The following is a 12,655-nucleotide window of genomic DNA, read 5'->3' on the forward strand; positions in this document are numbered from 1 at the left end:
TCTGTGGGCATCTTCTATCTTCCCACACCTACAGTGAGGCCAGCGTTAGCACTCTATTGCATCCACGTTTGACCACAACAAAATAGCCCAGCAACAGAAGCCCTGACTCCACCTCCAGTTGTAGTAGCATGCCATATGGAAGGGTTCTATAAAAGCCAGAGAAAGGGTATCCTTGCAGATGCATAGGAATTTAGATGCACAGAAAAACTGAATTGTGTTCTTACAACCTGCTATTCCCCGTCACCTGTCGCTCTAGGATTTTCTATATGCCATTTCACTGTGCTAGCTCCAGCCTCCTCCCTCCCTGATCTTGCCCTTGGCAAATTAAATGTTAAATGCGTCTTCTTCCCGGTCCCTCTGCAAACAAAGGAATCTTCTTTGTGATCCATTTTCCCAAACCACAGGGCTAATCATAAATATATTTTTCTTCCTATTACACATATTCAAAAAGAAGAAAAATATCTAATCTTCAAAACCACTCTTTTTTATTTTTATTTTTTATTCTAAGACAGCTCCATAGTAGAGTTGGAGATATTGTAGAGGCTGTTCACCAGTGGCAGAGATGGGGTGGGGGCGGGGGGCGGGGCAATAAAAAGCATGACAAAGGCTCGCTCTTTAGATGGAACCAGAAGACAATGCATCTTTTTGCACAGGAATTTAGACATCAGCTTCTGGTTTCCCCTCAGCAGCTCTTTGCTAGCTCCCAGTAATTCTGGGGCAGAAATGACCTTGATGACAACAAAAAGGACCTCCTCCACCTGTGATTACTTTTTCCTAATCTGCTGCTGATTATTATTGAGTCTGTTCAAGAAGCACAATGTGATCATACATTTTACTGGACAGATTTTTATACTTTCTTCTGTCCTTAAGGAAACAGTCACTACAGCTCTGGGAAAGGAAAACGTTCAACAAACAAAAAGAACACTTGAGACAAGATGTGGATCACTGATCATGGGCACCACAGCGCAGTGGCCTCTGAGGGGCAGCTTCATGATGAATGTGGGCAGTTGAGTGTGGCCTGCACCCAGCATGAGCCCGGCCGACTCCCAATACTTCCTTTCTCCTGTCTTGTCTCTGCAACAAGCAGCCTGACACACTGGTTAGGAGCAGGCATTCTGGAACCAGACCGTTTAGGATTAAAATTCTGGTTCTGCCATTAGCAACTGCATAAATTTGGAGGAGTTAATTTTTTGTATCTCAGTTTCCTTATTGATTAAATGGAGGGTCTAACAAGATTATTGTGTCATAGGTGTTTGGTTGTGTATTATTGCAAAATAAATCACCAGAGTTAGTGGTTTAAAACAGCAGCAATCATGTTTTCTCTCAAGGTTTGTGGACATCAATTCAGAAAGGGTTTTGTTGGACAGATCTGGTTCGGCATCTCTGCAGGAGTCATGGCAGTTATACGGAGGCCGGTGTTGGAGCTGGAGTCTGTGGATAAAGCAGCAGTGGATTGCTAGACATCTCTCTCCTCACACAGCCCAAGGCCTCCTCAGGTGTTCTCTTCAAGTGAGCTACTTTGGGCTTTCTTGCAGCCCGGCAACCTCGGGGCAGTTGGGCTGCTTATAATGTGCTGAAGGCCTCCAGGAGTAATCTAGCAAAATGGGAGCTGCAGCATCTTCTATGCACCAGCCTTCAAAGTTATCTGGTGTCACTTCTGATGTAGGTGATGTTGGATCTGCCAGCAGTCTCTGAGTGTAGGCTGGGATCGTGTCTCATGAAGCCAAAGAATGAAAACACGGACCAGGGAGAGGCAAAAAGTTTTAAGAAGAGGATAGTTTATTAGAGGCAGGAGAAGAGGTTGCAGCTCCTGAGTGGGAGGGGGTCCCGAATGGGGGTGTCCGTGACTGAGGCAAAAGCTCTTATTTTTATACCTTCCCTTGCCTTCTTGGGAAAGGGGAGTTGTTTGAAGAAGGAAACTGTTTAAATAAGGGAACTGACGCCTTCTAATGAAATTTGTCTACCAGGTTTGTTCTGCTTCCCATCCTAAAGGAATTAGCAAAGTAACCCACTCTTATCTATCAGATCAGCTCCATTTGTCAGGCCAAGATGACTTTTATGATTAACCTCAAGGTCTTGTTACATTATGTCCTGGAGCAAAGGAGTGATTTCAAAACCTGAAATTTTAGGATGTGACTGTCTTTGTTTTTTCTACCAGGGACGTCCCTGTCTACCTAGGGACATGCTAACTCTGCTGAATCACTTCCACCATATGCTATTGACCAGAACAGTCAAAACAGCTTGACTTTCAAGGAGACACCCTTCGCCATTGGAGGGCATCAAAGTCTCACGCTACTATTAGCCATAGGATGGTGGCAGTGTTGTGGTCACCTCTGCAAAGCACAATCTGCCACATCAGGGGTGTCATGGCGTGCAAACAAGTGAGCTCATGTAAAGAGCTCAGACTGTGCTAGCCCTGACAAAGCATGGGCCTTAGAGGATGCACAGCCGAATCACCCAAACAGGGTTTGGCAGCCTTTGAAAAAGCAAGATGAGGCGTCCATTCCCTGCACCAGGGGCCAGACTTTCAGGAGCAACTACTGCCAACTCAGCAGTAGGGAAGCTGTGCCCATTTATGGACATTCTACCTGGGGCACCTTTGTTGCGGAAGAATGATGAGGACTGAGAGACTCAAGCTGCATGCAGAGATCAGGGAGAACACAGCTTTATTACGCCAGTGGGCTCAGCGGGATTGTTCCCAAAGAACTGAGCACTTCCCGGGGTCGAGTGCTTTGTTTTATAAAGTTAGGTCTCTGGGTTTGGGGGAGAGTCATGCTATTGCTATTGCGACGCTAGGGATTGGTTACATCTGGCCGGGGTGCGGGGATGTCCGTCCCTAGCAGCTGTGATTCTTCAACATTGTTTTGACGGGGAGGCCTCTAACTATAGTGCCCGCGGAGACATCTCCGATAAGGGGAAGGAGGGAGACAGCGCCGATAAAGGGAGATGGAGCTCTTAGCGGGGGCCTGCAGGAAAAACCGACCCAACACCTTCCCCAGGTAGAAGGAGTAGAATAGACAAGAACATCTGCTAAATGGCTAGAAAGTGCTTTTGTGTTGTTTGTGCTTATAGGAAAGTTAAAACACGATTTGATTGAGATTCCAGAGACGTGGTGTTAGAGGTTGTGTCAGTCTCAGCACGCTCATGTTTGCTGGGACTAGAACCTGTCCGGAGTTGCCGTGTGCAGCCATACACTTTTGAACTTGCATGGCCTTTGAGTCAGATGAATGGAGTCAGGTGAACACTGCTGCACATAATCATGGGGGAGGAAGCAGACGATGGCCCATCACCACTGGCTGCTCCAGCACAGGATTCCTTCTCTCACTCTCCCACTTGACCCTGCCTCTTTCAGGCTTGCCGTTAGACTTTGACCACTGCTCCTGGCTGGCCCCACCTAGATGCCTGGGGCCTTTGTGACCCTTCCATGCATACTCTGTAAGGTATCCCCACATCCTCCTGCTTCTACTTCCAAATCTCTGTCACATCCATCTGACCCCTCCCCACTGCTTCTGCCTTCCCATTTTTCTTGTTATCCTTTCCCACATCTCACTTTCACATTGGTCCCTCCACTCCAGTCTCTGTACTCTAGCTAGTAATCTTAATATAGGGCTTCAAATATAAGTTTTGTCCCTACAAAAAATATTATTATAGAACAAACCTTTTTAACAATAAGAAAATAGGTTATAAAGTGCTAAGAGGTTGTAATAATTTAAACTGCATGTTTTGATTTTATATAATTCCAACTTAACCCTGAAATATAAGGACAATATTGCTTTCCCATTCCTCTCAGCTTCCCTCCCTGCAGGTCATATTAATCAATTATTATTTTTATATTGGCAATGTTTATAATGTTCACATTTGATCACATAAACACATTTTTCATGATTTTTAGCATTGTCACAATTTGTAAACTGGTCCAAAGCTCAGTGCCCTCACTGCCCTCTCTTTTGGCTTTCCCATGTCTAAGTTCTTCCACTGCCATTCACTGTTGGTAGGTTTTTGTTTGTTTGTTCATTTGTTTCAATTTGTTTTTGTTTTCAAATTGAGCTTAAGGGTGTTATGCTTCTTCACATCTGTCACCTTTGAGATGATCAGCCTGGGGCTGTAACATTTGAATGTTTAGGATACTATTCTTGAAAATACTTTATTTCCCTTAGAATATTTAGAACTAATGTCATGTCTTTATGGCATCAAATAGTGCCCACGAAAAACCTGATGCCATCTCCTTTCCTCTCACAAAATGCCATTCTATGCATGATTTACTTGAGGTAAGTTTACCTGATTTTCCTGGAATCTGATATGTACTTTTGAATTTCAGAATTAGGAAGTTTCCTCGTGGGGTAAGTTTTTCCTTGTGTATAAGAATATGTGTTTTGTTATCTTTGCTAAGGTCTGCTTTTCAGGGACCTAGTTATCTTTAGATAACTTTGTCTTTCTTGCATGTCATCTTGTCTCTAATTGTTTTACTTATTTTATTTTTTGACACTTTTCCTTACTTTAATATTTTTCTGCTTTTTAAATGAGCTTTCAGTTACAAAATCTCAAACTACACTAAAAAATGCCAGCCAGTATAGAGAAGTCTACAAGTAAGGACAGACAGCAGCAGCAGGTGATAAGAGGTGGGAAGTGATTGAAGCAGCAATTACAAATGTTCACAAGCAGCTAAAACTATCCAACATGTTGTGCCCTAATATCAGCACACATTAGACTAGTCAGTACTTTGGAGGATGCCCTTGCATTTGGGTTCAGATTCTACATGGCAATACAATTTCTTCCAGGTAAGAGTTCTTGGCTTTCACCAATCATAGGGTGGCCAGAGGGCACCAGACCAGTCTATTAATTTTTCAAAATGCTGTCATAGACCTGATAGATGTACTGAGAGACTTCAGGAGCTCTGCACTTCAGCGACAGTGTATAATTGGGGTTTCCGAGCTGGATATGAAGGTCAGCCGAGATCCAAATGCCATTAGTGAACTTCAGGGACTGGTACAGCATGTCCTACCCTTCCACATTCCTCTCAGCAATAGTATAAATGTTGTTTTGCAATTTGCTGGAAACAGTATCCGTATTTAAATGACTTTCCTTAATCTGGAACTAAAGTTCCTTATCACTGGGAATATCCTTCCATGTTGCAAAGAAGACCTGGAGCTCCATTTTACCATCTTCTACAAAAAGCACATTGAGTAGGATGAAACATCTGAACTAGAAGACATCTGTATTATTTTTCACAACCACCTGCAGTTTATTCAGAGGTTTCGTCTTCATCATTAGGCCCAGGTTCCATCTGAGCCTAAGATATTGACAGACAGGGAGACATCACTTCCCTGGTTTGGCATTGGAGGTGTATGGATGGCCAGAGGAGTGCTGAGGAATGACACCAAAGCTATTCATGCTAAACTGTATTGCAAAGTCTGTCATGAGCTGCAGAGCTTTGTTGGTGAAGTTCATTTCCATATAGATGTGCCCTTGGTAAGGAGTAAATGTCCCGGAAATCTCCAAGCCTTTAGCTTTTACTGCTGTCAGTCAGACAGTCTTAGGAGCCACATATCCACCAGGTGCCACACCTATCTCTGCCATGATTTCCTTCCACAAAGGTATTGGAAGGCTTGTGGTACACAGAGTCCAAAGAACCAATATGGCACATTAGCTCATCCAGCAGATTTGGCTGAATAAGATCTGTCTCCTCAGAGATGAGTGGCTTCTCAGACAAGACTACTTCTTTGGCTGTGATAGGGTCCATTGAGAGAAGGCACCAATAAATATAGCCCCTATCTTGAAGGTCAGAATTACCAGAATCCTGTGTTGCGAAACTTAAGACCTGCTGTCCTTGCTCCTGTGTTTCTGATGGTTTCTTGAGAAACAGCTTCACTATGGTAATAAGCAGAGCGAGCTGCACCAGGGAGCTTTCATCATGAAAACTCTCCAGGAAGCTCTCTAGTCACTCATCTACACCGTCAATCCTTTTGGCATATTCTTCCACAATCCAAATCATAGCCACTGGAGCCTAAGTTCTCACACAGAGTGGTGATGATATTTTCACACTTAGGGGGTCCCTGCAGAAGTGTCCCTAATGACCACCATCACCTCTTGGACCACTGTTGTGAGCGACGCATGACTATCAGAGTAGCAGTCTCACACACGTCCGTGTCTTTCCACAATGTCACACTGTCATGCAGGAGACCCTGCTCGCTGCGCCATGTGTCGTGTAGGGCGGCCTTCAGGGTCTCTGGTCCCGCTCCCCACATAAGAACGCAGGATATGGTGAGGCCAAAAAGGAACACCCACGGAGCCATAGGTAGGGGAGTCATACCACTATAGTCTCGCTGGCGGCTGGGTTGGAGACACAGGAAGCAGGAGCCACACTGTTTGCAACCCTCTCTGCTCCACTTGCAGGCTCAGCCACCATCTTCTTGCTAGCCCCCATTTTCTGCTAGTGTGGCCACAGCAGTTATATCAGTGGCCAATGGCTCACTGGTTACAGCTGACGGCCAACTAGCCACAGCTGCTGGCCATTTGATCATAGTCGACGGCCATTTACTACCTGAGCCAGCACCTTTCTATGTGAGGCCGAGAGCCTGGAAACTGCTTTTTGGGGCTCTGTCCCCACACACACTTTATTAGAATAAAGCCATGGATGTAGACCTACTGACTCAGTTTACCACAGGCATTAACCCAGGCTCCAGTAAGAGGACAGCCTCCAATGGTCAAGGTAGAGCGGTTTCACACAAGAGGCTCACAAGCAATAGGGTTAGGCAAGGCAAAGAGTCTTAGGAAAGAAGGATGAGAGACAGAGAGAGTCCAGAGTTCCCCAAGAGTCCATATGGCTCTGGCATTCACAGTGTCGGGCGTCGGGCCAGGCCGGTGAGATGGTCAAGAGGCAAAGCTTCCAGCATTCCATCTGGGACGAGTGCAGAGGTGGCTCTCAACTCGTCAGGTGAGGCCTGAGTGATGAGCCATCAGAGCTCTGATCTTGTGCTCAAGACTGGGTGCAGTGCACCCACCTGCAGTCCCATGAAGCTCGTCTACAACCCAATAAAGCCGTCCATATAGTCACACTCCCCCGCATCTGGGTTTATCTGCTTAAGGCGCTCACTGGTTACACCTTTCACATGGTGCCCTGGTATGACTGTCACTTTGTGACGGACATAGGTATCAGAATCATTAGAGTTCATTTTGTGTTCATAATTAATGCTCTATACAAACACATAATTTGCTTTGGTCTGTATGAGCCCATGCGATGCGCTTACACAGCGTCCTGCAGATTGCCCCACCTGATGGCACACCGGAGGTGCATGGCCCGCACTGTTTTGCAAACACAGCATCCACCTCTGTGGCACCTGCCTTCAGTTCTGCCAGAACCTGAGCAGTAATAACATGGGATGCCAGATGAATCATGATGTCCACTTCTTCAGTTTAACATAGGTGGGATCATTGTACTTCAAAAAGAAGACTTCGATTTCTGGCTTCAAGATTTCAGGCCTTTTCTGGACAGTTAAGTCGATGTTTCTCAGGGTACCTCTGGCTCCCCAGAAGTGAAGTGACAAATGGAGGGGCCAGCTTCTTCAGCAGTATGTTGTAGTAGTCAGAGTCCTTGGGTAACAAGTCTAGACATTTCATTAGGACTTTTACTGCTGAAAGCCTCACTGCTGAGCAGGCATGAGATACCCAGGGAGTCACCTACTCACAGATGCTCTGAGCCTCCGGTCATCCTTAGGGTTGTAATTAGATAGGCAGTCCAGAATGAAAATCTGTCCCCATGTAGTGCACTTATTCAATGCTGACAGCAACTTATTAATGTTCTGTGGATTCAGATCTGTTTGGGTGAAAGTCACTGATTTTAGATAGTGCTGCTATAGCATTAGCCATCACTATTGGATTTGAATCTGCTCTGAAATCCTGCAGAGAATCCAGAAATCCCTGATTTTCCACCATTTGGGCATTGATGTCATGGAGTTTTACCATGCAGATTGCTGCTGTTTTCCTAACATAAGGATCTTCATCCTTCAAGCACTGTATGCAACCCAGGGTTCTGACTGCCAAGGCCCGAATCAGAGGATTGGGATGGTCACAGCCCTTCACAAGGCTGTTGACAGCCATGATGGCCATGCCTGGCGGACTGTTGGCATAGTTCACCAAGTAGAGATACATGAGCTTCTTTAATTCCAGGTTTTTAGTCTGCATACAGTTCACTACATCTGAAAAGAGAGAGCTAACATCCTCCCTCACTGTCATAGCAGCAATTGAAGGAGAATTTTGTCTCTGTGAGTCCCCAAATGATGTAGGGGACTTTGGAGTTAGCGAGTGAGTGTCGGGATTGTGTTTCGTGAGACCGAAGAATGGAAACATGGACCCAGGAGAGGCAAAGAGTTTTAAAAAGAGGAGAGTTTATTGAAAGCCAAGGGTCAGATCTCCCGAGTGGAAGGGGCCCACCTTGGGAGTTCCCAGTGTCTGAGGCAAAAGCTCTTACTTTTGTACCTTCCCTTGCCTGTTTGGGGAAAGGGCACTTGTTTGAAGAAGGGAACTGGCGCCTTCTAATGAAATTCGTCTACTAGGTTTGTTCTGCTTGCCCATCCTGAAGGAAAATAACCCACTCTTATCTGTCAGACCTGCTCCATTAGTCAGGCCAACAGGAATTTTATGATTCACCTCAAGGCCTTGTTACATAATGTCCTGGAGCGAAGGAGTGATTTCAAAACCTGGAGGTTTAGGGTATGGCTGTCTTTGTTTATTCCACCAGGGCCCTCCCTGTCTACCTAAGGACATGCTAATTAACCTGTCTCACAATTACTTCCTTCACGGCCTCCTTCCTCAATTCTTTCTTTTCATTGTTGACTTCAGCCTTTAATTCAAAGATTCTTCCTTTTTTATTGGTTGTGAAGTACTTGGAGTCAGTTATGGTGTTGGATCTTTAACATGCACTGGAGGCAAGGGCGGGGGTAGGGCAGCAGACCAAGAGCACCGCTTGAGTGGTGGTGTGCTGCTTTACTTATTTTAAATCAAGACTTTCTGCAGTAATTCAATTGCCAGTACTGACTATTCAGTTCTTCACTGTTTTTAACATTTCACTAGGTCTGAGTGTTGTTTTGGTTCCCAATTTGTGTCCTTAAATTGTTAGTCTTTCTTTGTGTGTGTGTGTGTGTGTGTGTGTGTGTGTGTGTGTGTGTGTTACCTTTTCTTAGAGCTTTAGAATTTGTGTTCTTATTAACCTATTCTATGTTGTAAAGTAATATTGATATATTTTCCTGTATTTATCCACTTAGCTTTTTTTTCTCCCTATAGTTTTCGTATGTCTTTGGCATGATACACTACATGTATTTACATTCATTCATTTATTATTATTATTTGTTTTGCAGCAGTGAGTTTTCACAGTTGCCATGTTGTTTCTTTCCCTCCTACTCAGGCTTAGGTAGTGCAACTACATTTCTGTGGTGTAGTGTGAGTGATTCATTCCCTCTCAGCACACAGTATCTGAAGCCAGCTGCTGTCCTCTTTCTAGTTACCATTGGAAGACATGGGTGAGTGCTTCGATCTCTGGCAGGTCTTTGTAGCCTGAGGACATGGTGACCACCTGGAGGGATCTAGGGTCCTCTGTAGGCAGCCTTAGTGGGATGACCTAGGTATAGCTTGTCCTGTGAGAAGCTTTTAATTTTCTGCACCAGAATTCCTCAAGCCCCTATTCCCCCTCACCACCCCATTAAGATGTAATTCCTTTGCCTGGGACACAGCACCCTCGGGCTTTGGATATTTTCCTTGACTCAGTGGGAATAATGAAGCCTCAATGTTAAGATATACAAAAACTGTTGTGTACTCTTCTCGTTCTCACTTATTTCTCCCAGCTCCGACTATCTCTTTGCTTTAAGAACAACAGGAAAATGCGAAGGTTAACCATTCACTTTGCTTCTCTTCAGTTTTAGGATTACTAGTTCACATTTTCAGGATTAATGAGGTTCTGGGATGTCAGAACAAAATTTAACATTTGAGTCTGTGCCTACGCAGAATGGTATATTTCCTTCATTAGTCAACAGTTTTATTTTGTTTTGTTTTGTTTGCATTCATGTTGTAATATTATAATCTCAGTGATCTGTACTTGCTCTTGGTCAGTTTTAATGCTATGCAGTGATTTTAATCTGCCATCTTAACCATCAACTTTTCTTTGAAATGAAATATTTCCTGGAATCAATGTCCATGTAGTTCTATGTCAAAGCACTGCTGCATTTGGGTGCAATTCACCACCAAAATGAAATAATGAAATGATCTTAAAAGTCTGTTCCTCACTTGCACCTGGAGGGTGTTAAGTGGTAGGTCATTCATTCATCATGCAACACCCCTCACGTCCTCCTTCCTTTCCTCCCCAATTTTCTAACACCTTATACTTTCTTCCGAACTCAGAAACATTTCTCAGTCAATATAGCCTGGCACATCTTTTGTCCTTCTCTTTTCTTCTCAATTATATTTCACAAAAGGTAAAACAATCAGTTCAGGAAGGAAGAAAGCTACTCCCTTCTTGGAGGGCAAAGAAGGGAATAAGCTGATCCTGCCTCGCAGGGAAGAAAACAGAGGCTATAAAGTTTCATGATAGTTCTGTGACATATGACAGTTAGGAGTGTGGTTACTCTAATCAAAGAAATGGCAGATGGAGGGCCTTCTCTCCAAATTGTTATTACCTTCCCTGTCTCTCCATTCTCCTCACTTCAAGTGCATGGGCTTTGGGAGACACCTTTTTAGGATCCTAGAGTTTAGCTGAAGCCTGAATTTGAAGAGCATGCCAGGTATATGGAGAATGCAAAAATGCAGCATTACAAATTGGCTCTTCAGTTAGTGTGTTGGGACAATTGACCTGCTTGTGGGAAAATAACATAAAATTAGCTCACAAATAAATAAAATGTATATTCTTGGTGGATTCAAGATTTAAACATGAACAATAAAAACACAAAAGTTTAGAAGAAAATACATTTTTATCACATCATGGTAGGTAAAGATTTTTTTAAAAGACAAAACAGCACAGAACAGAAAGGAAAATATTGATAAATTTGATACATTAGAATAAAATATTTATGATCCAAAAAATCCAAAATAAGCAAAATTAAAAGAAGACACAATAGGTCGGAGGAGACATTTGCCAAGAAAAACTATAATAGTCACCAGAATACAGAAAGAACTTCTATAAATCAAGACAAAAACAATACAACAAAGTAAATGGGATATGATATGTGCAGGCAATTCACAGAAAAGAAAACTAGCTGGCCCATCAACATCTAGTAAGATGCTTAAACTCCTTAGATTCGGTACATTCAATGAAAATTACAAAAGGATATCATCTCAATCTCATCGATTGGCTGGTCAGCTGGTGCCATCGCAGAGGCCAGTGTCCAAGGCCTGATGAGAATCACATGCCTACAGGTGAAGGTGCTGCAAACAGGACTGACCTTGTGTTCTCTCACTTGCATTTTCCTCACTTTAAAAACTAGCTTTTGTTTACGCTTCTGCTTTGAAGGCTTATGAGAGGCTTACCTCACATCCTTAACAGCCCCTGCCTCCCTTGGCTCCTTGCTTTCAGGGCCTGGATTAATTTTTTCCTGCTCAATGATGGAGAGGAGACTCATTACTTGTGGTTCTCTGCTATTTACCAAGCAGCTTCCATGAGTGCATCATTTAATCTTCTGAGCATCCCTATGAAGTGTGTGGTCATTGTCTCCACTTCACAAATGAGGAAAGAGATTCAAAGAGGCGAACTGAACCTTGCAACATTCTGCAGCAGGCCAGAATTCCCCCAGGATGCCGCACGGCTACACACAGTGCTCTGCCCCTCCCAACCACCCGTTTGTCCCCCAGTTCCCTGCCCTCACTGCTCCTCCCCTGGGCCAAGCAGCTGCTCCCTGCTGTTGTGGCTGGGGAAGAGAGCACAAAACCCACATGTGGATAGCACAGATGTGTTTAAACCAGCCTGGAGGAAAGGCAGTTGAAGAACAGCCTCGTTCTCCCAGGGCGATCACACACAATGAACAGATTTGCTAATTTCACATTCCTACCTCTCCAATAAATGTGCAATTTCATATGTGGATTTGTTGTTCATTTGTCAATATGAGATTGCTCCACTTTGAAGCAGAGGTGAAAAAAGCAGTGGAAGGGGCTCAGGGCTACCTGTGTTCATGTATCACCTGCACAAGGGTAGACCCTGCTGCTCTCCACAAGGCTTTATCAGTAAGCTGGCAGAACACTATGTAGATGGGATCATTAGCAAAATTACATAGCTAATGAAGGGCAAATTAATGAAATGCTGTAACATTTTGTAAGCCTGTACAAACAGCAAGTTGTCATACATCACTAGAAAATAATTGCCAGACATTTGCTTGAAATGTACTCATTAAGTCTTAATAATACCAACTGGACACTTTATCCCCAAATGGAGTGACTCATTCAGTGTGTTTCTTTCTCTCTTTACATCATGCTCTGAGGCATGGATTCCAGGTTGCAATCCCAGGCAGGCATCTAGCCTCACTTCTCACAGTGAAATGAGGACATTTGGCAAAGTTATCTTAGGATCTAAAGGAGAAGAAGAGAGATGCCCTACTCCCCAGCCAAGGGAACAGCACCACCAAATTGCAAAACGTTGTATGTGTTCTTATAACATAATTCCTTTTCTGCTATTACTTTC

The 12,655-nt window shown here is 43.9% G+C and overlaps 1 pseudogene; it reads right to left on the reverse strand.

The window, feature by feature from the left end:
* Positions 1-7,193: 7,193 nt before the first annotated feature.
* LOC117020069 (AP-2 complex subunit beta-like) lies at positions 7,194-11,603 on the reverse strand (annotated as a pseudogene).
* Between the last annotated feature and the right edge of the window lie 1,052 nt (positions 11,604-12,655).

Source organism: Rhinolophus ferrumequinum, unplaced genomic scaffold (assembly GCF_004115265.2).
Source record: "Rhinolophus ferrumequinum isolate MPI-CBG mRhiFer1 unplaced genomic scaffold, mRhiFer1_v1.p scaffold_84_arrow_ctg1, whole genome shotgun sequence".
In the NCBI taxonomy this organism is placed as follows: Eukaryota; Metazoa; Chordata; class Mammalia; order Chiroptera; family Rhinolophidae; genus Rhinolophus; species Rhinolophus ferrumequinum.